The sequence below is a fragment of the Pleurodeles waltl genome, chromosome 8, assembly GCF_031143425.1.
Source record: "Pleurodeles waltl isolate 20211129_DDA chromosome 8, aPleWal1.hap1.20221129, whole genome shotgun sequence".
Taxonomy (NCBI): Eukaryota; Metazoa; Chordata; class Amphibia; order Caudata; family Salamandridae; genus Pleurodeles; species Pleurodeles waltl.
In genome coordinates, this window is record NC_090447.1 from 849,432,206 (window position 1) to 849,445,295 (window position 13,090).

Here is a 13,090-nt window from a genome sequence, read left to right on the forward strand (position 1 = left end):
TAATGCCAAGCTAGAGGATGAAATAGTGGAGTTGGCCGGATGTGAGTGCACGCTAGGGCACCAGAGGGATGGAGCTGAGGAAGTTTGTTTCTTCGTTCAACAGCATTTAAGCTTACTGTGTCCCAAAAATTCTTGCTGCAATTTTGGGAGCCCACAAGGTCCAACTTTTACCAATTCTTTTTCCACAAAAATTGTTTCCTAATGGCCAGAACTCCCTGAGCATCGCAGACCTTGGTTAAATCCTTCGTAGCATTTATGGGCACCCTTGATATGTCGACCAATTTTGGGAAGTCCCATATTATCGCTATGGGCTATGGTCCCAGAAGGAAACCATTGCTGTCCTTGAAGCTTCGGGGGCAGTCTTTTAAATTTGGTTCAAAACTTCTGTTATATGTCACCTTTAATGCCGTCAATTCTTGGCAACCACAAGCAAATGCAGCTCATTTGAAATTGGGGAGGGCAGCTGTGTCTATTTTCACTCTTAACCCAGAAGGGCGGTAGGGCAACCATTTCTCCTTATCTCAAAATTGATGTTACAGTGCCTACATTCAGCCATCTATGGAGCGGGAGTCTGGGGGTTTCACAATGTCTCCTTCATGAAGGTGGAGGAAAGAAGGATTTGTAGGAGGCTACTGAACCTTCCTCCCTCAAGCCCCAATGTCATTTTGTATTCTGAGCTTACGTTAGGCTGGGTGTCAGACACCATTAAATTGGCTCTCCTTATGCTTTGGTCGAACGTGTAGACTAATGATAAAGCCAGCTTTAACAGAGAGGTCATCTTAGACTGACTTAGCCAGTGTTGGACTTTTGCTTATGCAGGGTCATCCCCAGTCTTTTTCGCCTCCTGCCTCCTAATTTTTTCTGACATGTTGCTGTTGGCTTTTCAACTCTGAGCACTTTACCACTGCTAACCAGTGCTAAAGTGCATATGCTCTCCTGTTTAAATTGTATGTAAGTGGTTCATCCATGATTGGCATATTTGAATTACTAGTGAGTCCCTAGTAATGTGCACTAGAGGTGCCAGGGCCTGTAAATCAAATGCTACTAGTGGGCCTGCAGCACTGGTTGTGCCACCCACATAAGTAGCTCTGTAATCATGTCTCAGACCTGCCACTGCAGTGTCTGTATGTGTATTCTTACACTGTAAATTCGACTTGGCAAGTGTACCCACTTGCCAGGCCTAAACCTTCCCTTTTCTTACATGTAAGGCACCCCTAAGGTAGGCCCTAGGTAGCCCCAAGGGCAGGGTGCAGTGTATGGATAAGGTAGGACATATAGTAATGTGGTTTATATGTCCTGACAGTGAAATACTGCCAATTTCGTTTTCACTGTTGCAAGGTCTGTCTCTCTCTCATAGGATAATATGGGGGCTACCTTTAAATATGATTAACGTGTAGATTCCCCTAGAGAGTAGATGGACATGTGGAGTTTGGGATCCCTGAACTCACAATTTAAAAATACATCTTTTAGTAAAGTTGATTTTAAGATTGTGCGTTTGGAAATGCCACTTTTAGAAAGTGAGCATTTTCTTGCTTAAACCATTCTGTGACTCTGCCTGGTTTGTGGATTCCCTGTCTGGGTCAGTTTGACAGTTGGGTTGTTTTTCACCTCACACCAGACAGTGACACAAAGGGAGCTGGGGTGTGATCTGCATTTCCTGATTAGCCATCTCTGCTAGGAGGGAGGGGTGGAGTGGTCACTCTCATCTGAAAGGACTGTGCCTGCCTCTGACAATGCTGTCTCCAGCCCCCTGGTGTGTGTCTGAGGCCTTGCCTGGGCAAGGCAGGATTTCACAAGAAGGTGTGAGTCCCCTTTGAAGAAAGGTGACTTCAAAGACTAAAATGGGTATAAGAAGGGCACCCAAACTTACAAACTGTAGAAACACTTCTGGAATCAAGAGGAACCTCTGCCTGGAGAAGAGCTGATCGCTGAGGAACAAGTGCTGCCCTGCCTGTGACTGTGCTTTGTGGAGCTTTCCTGCAGTGCTGCTTCTGCCAGAGTAAGAGGGCAAAGACTGGACTTTGTGTGCCTTCCATCTTGAAGAAGAAATCTCCAAGGGCTTGATGTTGAGCTTGCCTCCTGTTGTTGAAGTCTCAGGGATAGCAAAGACTTCTTCCTGCCAGCACCTGGAGTCTCTGGAGAGACCCCTACTCTGCTCTGTGGTGCCCTTCCAGTTCCTGGGACCCTGAAAGGAGAGGCTGGCAGCCTAAGGACAAAAATACACGCACCGAGCGCCGTGCGGAGAAAAGATCGACGCGAATCCGATCGCGGCTGAGAAAACGACGCAACGCCGGTTCCGCAGCTGAGAAACGACGCCGCAGGAAACGCGACCGAAAAACCGACGCCCGGAGCAGGAGAAACGACGCGCAGCATCGCTGACGGAGGCTGAGAGATCGCACCCTGCGCCGCGGGACTTTCGGATCGTCGTGTGGCTGGCTTTTTCAACGCGCACCGCCGTGCCGAGTTGTTTTCGACGCACACAGCCGTGCAGGGTTACTTTCGACGCCCACCGCCCGTGCGGGGTTATTTTTGACGCAAACCAGGTACATTTTCACGCTAGCAGCGCTAGTGTGGTGTTACAACTACCTAAAGACTCTTTTTATTTTAAACCTTTAAAAAATCATAACTTGACTTGTGTATGTTGGATTTTTGTCGTTTTGGTCTTGTTTTGTCTAGATAAATATTTCCTATTTTTCTAAACTGGTGTTGTGTCATTTTGTAGTGTTTTCATTAAGTTACTGTGTGTGTTGGTACAAATACTTTACGCCCAGCACTCTGAGGTTAAGCCTACTGCTCTGCCAAGCTACCAAGGGGGTAAGCAGGGGTTAGCTGAGGGTGATTCTCTTTTATCCTAACTAGAGTGAGGGTCCTTGCTTGAACAGGGGGTAACCTGACTGTCAACCAGAGACCCCATTTCTAACATTGGTGACCAGCGGTCGGGATTGGACTTGTATTTGTACTTGACATACAGTAATTAAGTGTACACTACTGTTTTGATCTCAGACCACTACGTGACCACATACTACTTGTTTGGTGATCTTTTGATTTTTCTCTTAAGGACTCTTTTTATTCTACTTCCATGATTTTGCTGATCCCTTGACTGATTCTTTTTACTTCATTGGGAAATTATTTTTTTCTGCCTTTGGAACTTTGCACTTGTGACCATCATGTCTCAATCTGGAGATGCAACAGCTGGAGCTGTGTTTGAAATGGAGAAACTGAAGGAGTACTCAGTTGCTCAATTGAAACAGTTCCTTAAAGATCTTGACTGTCCCACTGAGAGCTCCACCAGGGAGGGGGAGCTGCAACAGGCACAGAGGGCTTGGGTGACAATCAAGAAGGCTGGAGGGCACACAGAGGAGGAGAATATGGGTGGGGAAGTGCAGAGGATACACAGTGGTGTAGTGGAGGAACCTGTTACGCCTGGGGGGAGGGTCCCCAGGAGGGATGGCAGGGTGTCACCCAAGGGTCTGACTCCTGAAGAGTTACAGGACAGACAGGCAGAGAGGGAGTACCAATGGGAGCTGAAAAAGCTCGATTGGGAGTTGGAAGAAAGGAGGAGGAACTTAGAGATTAAAAAAATGATTTATGCTTACGAGCTTAAATTGAAAGAGCTGGAAGTCATGAGGGCTGAGTCCAGCTGGAATGGTGGCAGCAACAATTGTATATCCAGTGATGCTGCAGAAGTGCACATGCCCAGAGAGGTGGTGCCCTACTTGAAGGAGGGAGTTAACACACGCCAGGAGGTTCAGGGGTATGAGGTAGCTCCAGTGATGCACAGGGTCCCTGAGGTGGATTGGGGAACTGGCATGGGGAGTCATATTCCTACTGGTGGGAGGGACACTCTACTGACTCTAGGTGAGAGTGACAGGGAGAGGGGTTCCCCCCAGGTAGAAGTCCTGGTTATGGAGTGTGAAAACATCCCAGAAGAGTGTGGGTTGAGTGTCAGGGACAGTCAGGTACTGTCTCACCAGTCTCAGGAGGGTGATGTGGGGTGCTTTTTCAAAGCAGAGTCACTGGATGGTTGGGTGAAGGGTACTTTGGTTAATTCATGTGAGGGGCTGAGTGATGTAATTGCTGGAGAGCATATGTCTAGTCCTTATTTTCCAGAGCTATGCCAACACCAGGTGGAGTGTGAGTTCTCTGACCCCAGGGAGCTTACAATGGAGGCAGACTTCTGGGTGAGTACCAGAGAGTCTGAAGAGGCATTTGGGGGTGCTCCTGAGAGGAGTGGTCTAGGTAGTTCCCAACCAGGTGAGGGAGGGAAGGATTGTAGTGTCCCAGGTAGGTCCCAGTGTAGTGGGATGGGTGAGGGACCCCATGTCCAGTCTCAGAGGAGAGGGAATGGGGATGGGTTGAGGCCCAAGGTGCCCGAGATCCGGTCCCAGGTCCTGGAGGGTTCCCTGCGGGAACACCAGGAGGGGAGCCTAGCCTGTACCATAGGGCCATCTGTTGAGGGAGACCCCACAGTGTCAGGAAAACTTGGGGGGGCGGCTGTAGCCAGCGTCCCACCAGTTCTGGTGTCTGGCAGTACCACTCCTAGTGAGGGGGTGCAGAAGTCCAGACAGAGGGTTGAGAGGGGGTTGCGGACCCCAGTGGAGAACCTGGAGGGTCAGGGGTCAGCTCTGAGAGCAGAGCCCCCCATGAATGACCTTGGTAAGACCATTTCTGGGTTGGGGGGAATCCAGACTCTGTCAGATGGGCAGAGGTCAGGAGACCTGCGCCAGCCAGACTCTTGTGTGGCCCTTCGGGACAGTGTGTCCCTTGAGGGGGGTAAGTGTGCCCCCCTGGAGGTCCTGGTGTGCCAGGCAATGGTTCAACCGCAGGGTGGTGACTCTGGGTTGAATGATCAGGTTCAGGGGGTAAACTCTGACCTGATGGGGGGTAAGTGTGCTCCCAAGGAAGTCCTGGTGTGCCAGGCAGTGGTTCAACCGCAGGGTGGTGACCCTGGGTTGGATGACCAGGTTCAGAGGGTAAACTCTGACCTGGTAGGGGGTAGGTATGCCCCCCAGGAAGTCCTGGTTTGCCAGGCAGTGATCCAGTCTGTGGGTACAGACCCTGGATTGGGAGGCCAGGTTAAGGGTGTCCCCCCTGACCTGGAGGAAGGGGCTACTGCTAACAGTGCCCCTACCATGCTGTCTTCTGGGGGGGCCACTCCTAGTTGGGTGGTTCAGGACCCCAGAGGAGAGGGCAGGGGGAGGGAAGCCTCACCCCTGGCCCTGGTCCAACCTGAAGGTACAGACCCCAGGTTGGAGGATCAGTTGCAGGTTAACATCCCTGCACTGGTGGAAGAATTGTGCAGGACTGCTTCTACAAGCACCCTGACAGTTTTTGACTCTGGGGGTGCCGCTTCTGCAGGGAGGTTACAGAGCCCCAGAGGGGAGGACCAGGGTCAGGTTGTCATCCCTGACCTGGTGGAAGAGAGAGTGGTCAAAGGGTGCCAGGCACCTGGGGCTACCACCCCCCACTCTCCACAGTCACAGTGGTTAGAGAGGCCTGAGGTCGGGCTCTCATCCCTGACAGTTGTCTGGAGCCACTGTGGCTTGCTGTCCTGGTGGACAGAGTTGCCCCTGGGGGGGGGGAGGACGAGAGTCACACCCCGGGGGTGGAGTGGGCAACACCACTGTGTTGGCCCTGGTGGTACTATCTGCCCATTGCAATACATCTGTGAGCAAAGTAAAGTTAGGTGTTGCACAGATGGTGTCTGTAGATGTGGAGAAGGGTTCCCCATGGGTTAGCTTAGTGGGCCCTGAGAGTATGGACAGAGGGATCCAACTGGAGTCAGGAAGGCGTAGAACTGGAACATGCCCCTGCTGTTGTGGGCCTGGGTCCCTGTTCTATCGCCCCAATCAGGGAAGTACATCAAGGTATTGATTGTTCTCCCCTGGCTTTAGGCTGGTAGGGGGTCGTGTTGGACTTTTGCTTATGCAGGGTCATCCCCAGTCTTTTTCGCCTCCTGCCTCCTAATTTTTTCTGACATGTTGCTGTTGGCTTTTCAACTCTGAGCACTTTACCACTGCTAACCAGTGCTAAAGTGCATATGCTCTCCTGTTTAAATTGTATGTAAGTGGTTCATCCATGATTGGCATATTTGAATTACTAGTGAGTCCCTAGTAATGTGCACTAGAGGTGCCAGGGCCTGTAAATCAAATGCTACTAGTGGGCCTGCAGCACTGGTTGTGCCACCCACATAAGTAGCTCTGTAATCATGTCTCAGACCTGCCACTGCAGTGTCTGTATGTGTATTCTTACACTGTAAATTCGACTTGGCAAGTGTACCCACTTGCCAGGCCTAAACCTTCCCTTTTCTTACATGTAAGGCACCCCTAAGGTAGGCCCTAGGTAGCCCCAAGGGCAGGGTGCAGTGTATGGATAAGGTAGGACATATAGTAATGTGGTTTATATGTCCTGACAGTGAAATACTGCCAATTTCGTTTTCACTGTTGCAAGGTCTGTCTCTCTCTCATAGGATAATATGGGGGCTACCTTTAAATATGATTAACGTGTAGATTCCCCTAGAGAGTAGATGGACATGTGGAGTTTGGGATCCCTGAACTCACAATTTAAAAATACATCTTTTAGTAAAGTTGATTTTAAGATTGTGCGTTTGGAAATGCCACTTTTAGAAAGTGAGCATTTTCTTGCTTAAACCATTCTGTGACTCTGCCTGGTTTGTGGATTCCCTGTCTGGGTCAGTTTGACAGTTGGGTTGTTTTTCACCTCACACCAGACAGTGACACAAAGGGAGCTGGGGTGTGATCTGCATTTCCTGATTAGCCATCTCTGCTAGGAGGGAGGGGTGGAGTGGTCACTCTCATCTGAAAGGACTGTGCCTGCCTCTGACAATGCTGTCTCCAGCCCCCTGGTGTGTGTCTGAGGCCTTGCCTGGGCAAGGCAGGATTTCACAAGAAGGTGTGAGTCCCCTTTGAAGAAAGGTGACTTCAAAGACTAAAATGGGTATAAGAAGGGCACCCAAACTTACAAACTGTAGAAACACTTCTGGAATCAAGAGGAACCTCTGCCTGGAGAAGAGCTGATCGCTGAGGAACAAGTGCTGCCCTGCCTGTGACTGTGCTTTGTGGAGCTTTCCTGCAGTGCTGCTTCTGCCAGAGTAAGAGGGCAAAGACTGGACTTTGTGTGCCTTCCATCTTGAAGAAGAAATCTCCAAGGGCTTGATGTAGAGCTTGCCTCCTGTTGTTGAAGTCTCAGGGATAGCAAAGACTTCTTCCTGCCAGCACCTGGAGTCTCTGGAGAGACCCCTACTCTGCTCTGTGGTGCCCTTCCAGTTCCTGGGACCCTGAAAGGAGAGGCTGGCAGCCTAAGGACAAAAATACACGCACCGAGCGCCGTGCGGAGAAAAGATCGACGCGAATCCGATCGCGGCTGAGAAAACGACGCGACGCCGGTTCCGCAGCTGAGAAACGACGCCGCAGGAAACGCGACCGAAAAACCGACGCCCGGAGCAGGAGAAACGACGCGCAGCATCGCTGACGGAGGCTGAGAGATCGCACCCTGCGCCGCGGGACTTTCGGATCGTCGTGTGGCTGGCTTTTTCAACGCGCACCGCCGTGCCGAGTTGTTTTCGACGCACACAGCCGTGCAGGGTTACTTTCGACGCCCACCGCCCGTGCGGGGTTATTTTTGACGCAAACCAGGTACATTTTCACGCTAGCAGCGCTAGTGTGGTGTTACAACTACCTAAAGACTCTTTTTATTTTAAACCTTTAAAAAATCATAACTTGACTTGTGTATGTTGGATTTTTGTCGTTTTGGTCTTGTTTTGTCTAGATAAATATTTCCTATTTTTCTAAACTGGTGTTGTGTCATTTTGTAGTGTTTTCATTAAGTTACTGTGTGTGTTGGTACAAATACTTTACGCCCAGCACTCTGAGGTTAAGCCTACTGCTCTGCCAAGCTACCAAGGGGGTAAGCAGGGGTTAGCTGAGGGTGATTCTCTTTTATCCTAACTAGAGTGAGGGTCCTTGCTTGAACAGGGGGTAACCTGACTGTCAACCAGAGACCCCATTTCTAACAGCCAGGATAAGGGTCTTTCCATCTCCTGGCTCTCCTATATCTGAAAGATCCTATGTGATATTGGTCTCTCTGAATTGTGTAATGGTCCTGGAAATCTTATTAAGTTAGGTAAGGGTTTAGCTAAGCCTCGCAACACCGAATTTACTTGCACCCTAAGAACCGAGGAAGCCCTTAGTAAGCAACTCACCTGAAATTATCTCATCACCCTATCAACAGACGACCTGGCCCCATATCTGACTTTGTAGCTTATCCTTTGCAAGAGGTCTCTTCTTTTCAGATTTTGATCTGGCACAGTCTGGCGCCTAATGCGTTTTCCTGAGTGTGCTGGGGCATGGAGTAGCAACCTGCCTCCCTGCCCTTGTGATGGGATATCAGAGCACTCTGTACTGCACTTCATATTTTTTTTGTAATTTGTACCACAATTTATTTCAACTATGCCTAAAGCAGCGTGTTAAGTCACTGGCTTTTAAGAAATGCAGGGTTGCTTTGACATACCGATAGCTGTTAGGAAGCCCTCTTGTATGTTTCAGCCTATGTAGTTTTCTTAAAATGTCAATTCGTAGTAGGAGAACTATGCAGGGGTAACAAGCGTGGAGGTAGATTAGTACTTCACATTGCACTTTATGATTAGTTTACTCTGCACTAATCTATGATGCTATTGATTTTTACAGTGTTTATCAACTTGTCCTAACGTGTTCTTAGTTGAAATTTTATCCTTTTCAAATTTTTGTGTAGAGAGTTGTGTTGCTTGAGTTCTTTTTATGTGGTTTTTTGACCTTTCTAAAAACCGAATAAAGTTATTTGAACTAAGCTGAGTAATCCCAAATACAGAGTGGTATGAATGGCCTTATTCCTAAACTCCGATTCGTAGACACATTTTAAAAATACGCAGCTTTCTTTCATACCCATTTCTTATTAATTTGATTTTTTCCCTATTGATTGCTTTATAGTCAGAATACAATGAAAAATCATTATAAGCCAGAGAGCAAGTAAGGTTTACTGGGTCTCAATTGTGTGGCTGGGGCCTTTTACCACTGAAGGCCTGGGGTTCATCCCTATTCTGCAAAATGGGCCGAGTTTCGCCCTACTGCAGTGACTTCCGGGGTGACATGGGTGAACAATCAAAGGCATCTCAGAGAGGTAGCGACTCAAAACTCAACCAATCAAAATATTGGCACAATCAGTGAATGTCCATCCCTGTGCTTTTCTTTTTAAGAAAGATGTACTTTTACCGCATTCAGACGAATTATGGTAAAGAAATGATAAGACTACTGGGAAACACACTATGGGATTTCAGTACGCAGAGAAACAGAAAGCCTTGGAAATAAGAGCAGATGCAAGGTCACTGTGGTAAAGTGAACAGCATTCCTGTATTCTGTAAACCGTAGAGCAGTCCATAATCTCTGACTATGTTCTTCCTGTCTTTGGTTAGGATGGAAGACCCTCAGATTTAAGGAATTCTGATTTGAACAGACTCCCTTGGCAATCTGATTCTTCTATTTTACTCCTCCATCTCCAGCAAGAAGTGCCGACATTAGGTGATGTCACATTTGCCTCCCAGATACTGAGTACTATATGGATTGCTCTGTCTTTGGCCAGGGAAGCAGCTTTGAATTTCAACCAAGTGGGAAAGTTTGGGTCCCACTTTTATGTCATTTTTAGACACTGAGGACTTTATTACGACCTTGATGGAGGGGTTCTACTTCATCACAAATGTGGCGGATATCCTGTCCAGTGTATTATGATCCTGTTATATTCAATAGAGATCATAATGGGGCGGACGGAATATATCCATCACATTTGTGATGGAGGAAACCCCTTTGTCAAGGTCGTAATACGGCCTACAATGTGGATCCACTATCTGCTGCTGATCCAGTTTGAGGTATTTTCTATTCACAACTTTATTTTGTTTCTGCACTATCAGCATAATTTTTGTGCAGACTGACTCCATTCCGCCACCATCAACCATATGACAGTGCTCAGATTGGATTAATCAGCAACCCTCTGATATATATAAAACCAAATTATATTCTCACATTTCAAATGTACAAAACCCAGAACCATAGAAATTTACCTGTTACAGTTATAGTTATCTAAAGTAACTATAACTCATACCCTAAGATAACTATAACTCGCACCCCTGCCATGCACAGTTTTTTCATCAAAAATGTTAACTGCAGATATTACAGTGATAATATGAATGATGTTACCAAAGATGTCATGAGTGCCATAATTTGTGGGGTAATTAGCAGTGCATGGCGAGAGTGCGAGTTACCTTAGGGCAAGACTCATTCATACACTAATTTGTTCACTCATAAATGCACTCAGAGACTCATGTGCCCACTTACACACACTCATAGACTGACACACCCACTGTCAGATTCACTCAGACACTCAGGTACCCACTCACAGCTCCACTGACAGAGACAAGCCCTTTGGCCAACCTGTGCTGCGCACGGCCAAAGGCCCTGCGTGGCGCAGGGTTGGATCTTTATAAGAGCTTGGCTGCAAGGTCTGGATGCAGGCCAGGCCCTTGGTGACCATCCCTACCGCGCACGTCCAAAAGTGCACGGGGTGTTGGAATAACATATAGTAAATCAAATTACTTTATGTTAAAAAGGTTACAGGGAAGTTATATATAGGTTCTGAATTTACTCTTACAAAACCATAGAAATTCAGCAGTTATAGATAGAGTTATTTCAAGTAACTATAACTCACCCCTAAGGTTACTATACCTCACGCCTTTGCCATGCACACCTAATTACCCCACATAAATTTTAATTATTATGAGATCTTGTATGACATCTTAGATATTATCATTGCAACAGCTGCAATAACATTATTGATAAGAAAACTAAACTGTGCATAGCAAGGGCGCGACTTAAAGTTATCTTAGGGGGCGAGTTATAGTTATTTGAAATAACTGTAAATATAACTGCTTGCTGCATTTCTGTGGTTTTGTAGGAGTAAATTCAGAACCTAACTTTAACCTTCCTTTAACATTTGTTTTTTTAAGTGAATTTTATATATATATATATCTATCTATATATATATATATATATATATATATATATATACATATAAAGCACGATACATACCACACACAGTTGGTATACACATGTGGATGTCAGCGAAGGACCTTCTCATTACACACAAGCAGATCTTTACTCAACAAGCTGAAAGTACACTGTTGGCGCCCCTTCTTGACCTCAGAGCCAACCTCTGGATCTTCTGTTCAATTAAGACTGGATTTTGTCTGTGCTGGACCAGAAGAAAGTCAAGATCCAGACTTATTTGCAGTTGTGTGACTTAGTAATGGAATATGCTTCCATTTACCATGCAGAGGACATCCTTGGCCCAACAGATATAGAAAATGTTTTTTGTTTTAATGCACATCACAGTAATATATAATTCTTATTGGCAAAAGGCAACGTTTCTGAATTACTGTTATTTTAGGACATAGTTCAGTTTAAACACAAAGGTGACTAAAAAAATTAAATAAATATAAAGAATGAGTATTGGCAAAGTGAAGTAAGTATTGGCCCACTAGCATTTGCACTGAAAGGCACTTCTTTTTAGCGGTCTTCCACATGTGATCAGGAAAAATGCTGTCACTCATAATGCAAGAGACCCAGTTGCTGAAGTGGGCTGATCTATTTTCCCATGCAGTAAGGTGAGGTGGGCGGAAGCAAAATGTGAATAACAGTTGAACAGACCAATGGATGAAGAGAGCAGACACAAAGGTTCTCCCTATATATATATATATGTATTTTAAATGCATTTTTTTTTTGGGTCGAACCTAGAGAAAGCTTTAGCTTTAGCTTCATTTTCTCCACCTTTATATCATTAGTAGGCTCATTTGTTTTAATAACTAGAGTAGTCCCAAGTGAATATATGCAAAGCAAGGGAAGGTTCTTTCAAACAAATGTCAGGGCTTCCTGTTCCACTTGTGCTTCCCCCACCAGGATCCTTGTCTGAATAGCTGTGGCAGTAGAAGTGTTTCAGCATACTCCGTGCTGCAGCTTTGCAGATAAAAGCCATTGGAGGGAATTCTCAGAAAGGGGATGTGCTGTAGCATGGTCTGCCAATTTGCATGTTCGCTTTTGTTTTAATAATTTTGATGCTGTCTGTGTGCGTTCTGGTTACTGTAGATTATGCTGTTGGTTTGCATGTTTTAGTTGGGGTATAAGCTATAAATAATGTGGGAGACTATTCACAAAGGTAAACATACATGTGGATATTTGCTCATTTGTGGATCTTCTGTCCTTCTACACCTTAGTGTAAGTCTCCATTTTTTACAGCTAGGTGGGAGATTTACACCAAGGTGTAGGCTTACATATCTCCTCCACCTCAAAAGAGGGGTTGGAGTCTCCTACAACAGAGCGTACAAGTGTAAACTTGTCACTAGTGTGTTATCACATGCTAGTGGAGGTCTCCACCCCAGGCTTGGAGATCTCCGTATGGGAAAGTATAGTGAAGTTTAATAATGTTTATTATTTTTTAAAACAAATATTTACTAATATGTTAATGTGTAACATAAATGTAAAATAATTTAAATATTTCTAAAAGTAGAACGTTACAACATAACACATCAAAATAAATTTGTAATAAATAATATTTTAAATATATTAATTTGATTTATTATCTTAATTTGTATATTATTCGTTTTTCAAATTACTCACTGTCACCAACATTTTTATTGGTCTGTAACTTATAGTAAACTTTGTTATGTAGTTATGTATTTATATTTTGTTCAATTAAGTTTATTAAATGTAAAATATATGTCCTTAATTTAACAGCAGGACTAATTTAATTGATGTATGATTATTCCTATGTGGTGTGTGTTTAGTTCCCTACCTCTATTGTTTTCTATGTGAATATATCAAAGTCTCAGTGGTTGGACATTTGTGGTGCTTGACTAACTCCAGAACTAGGCTGAGGTAAATTTAAACTTTTTTTGACCACAGTGGTGGAGATCTCTGCACAGAGATTGTAAGAGAGGCAGAGGTCTAAAGGTCATAGGTTTGTGAATTGCATTTTGTAGTATGTGAGTGCT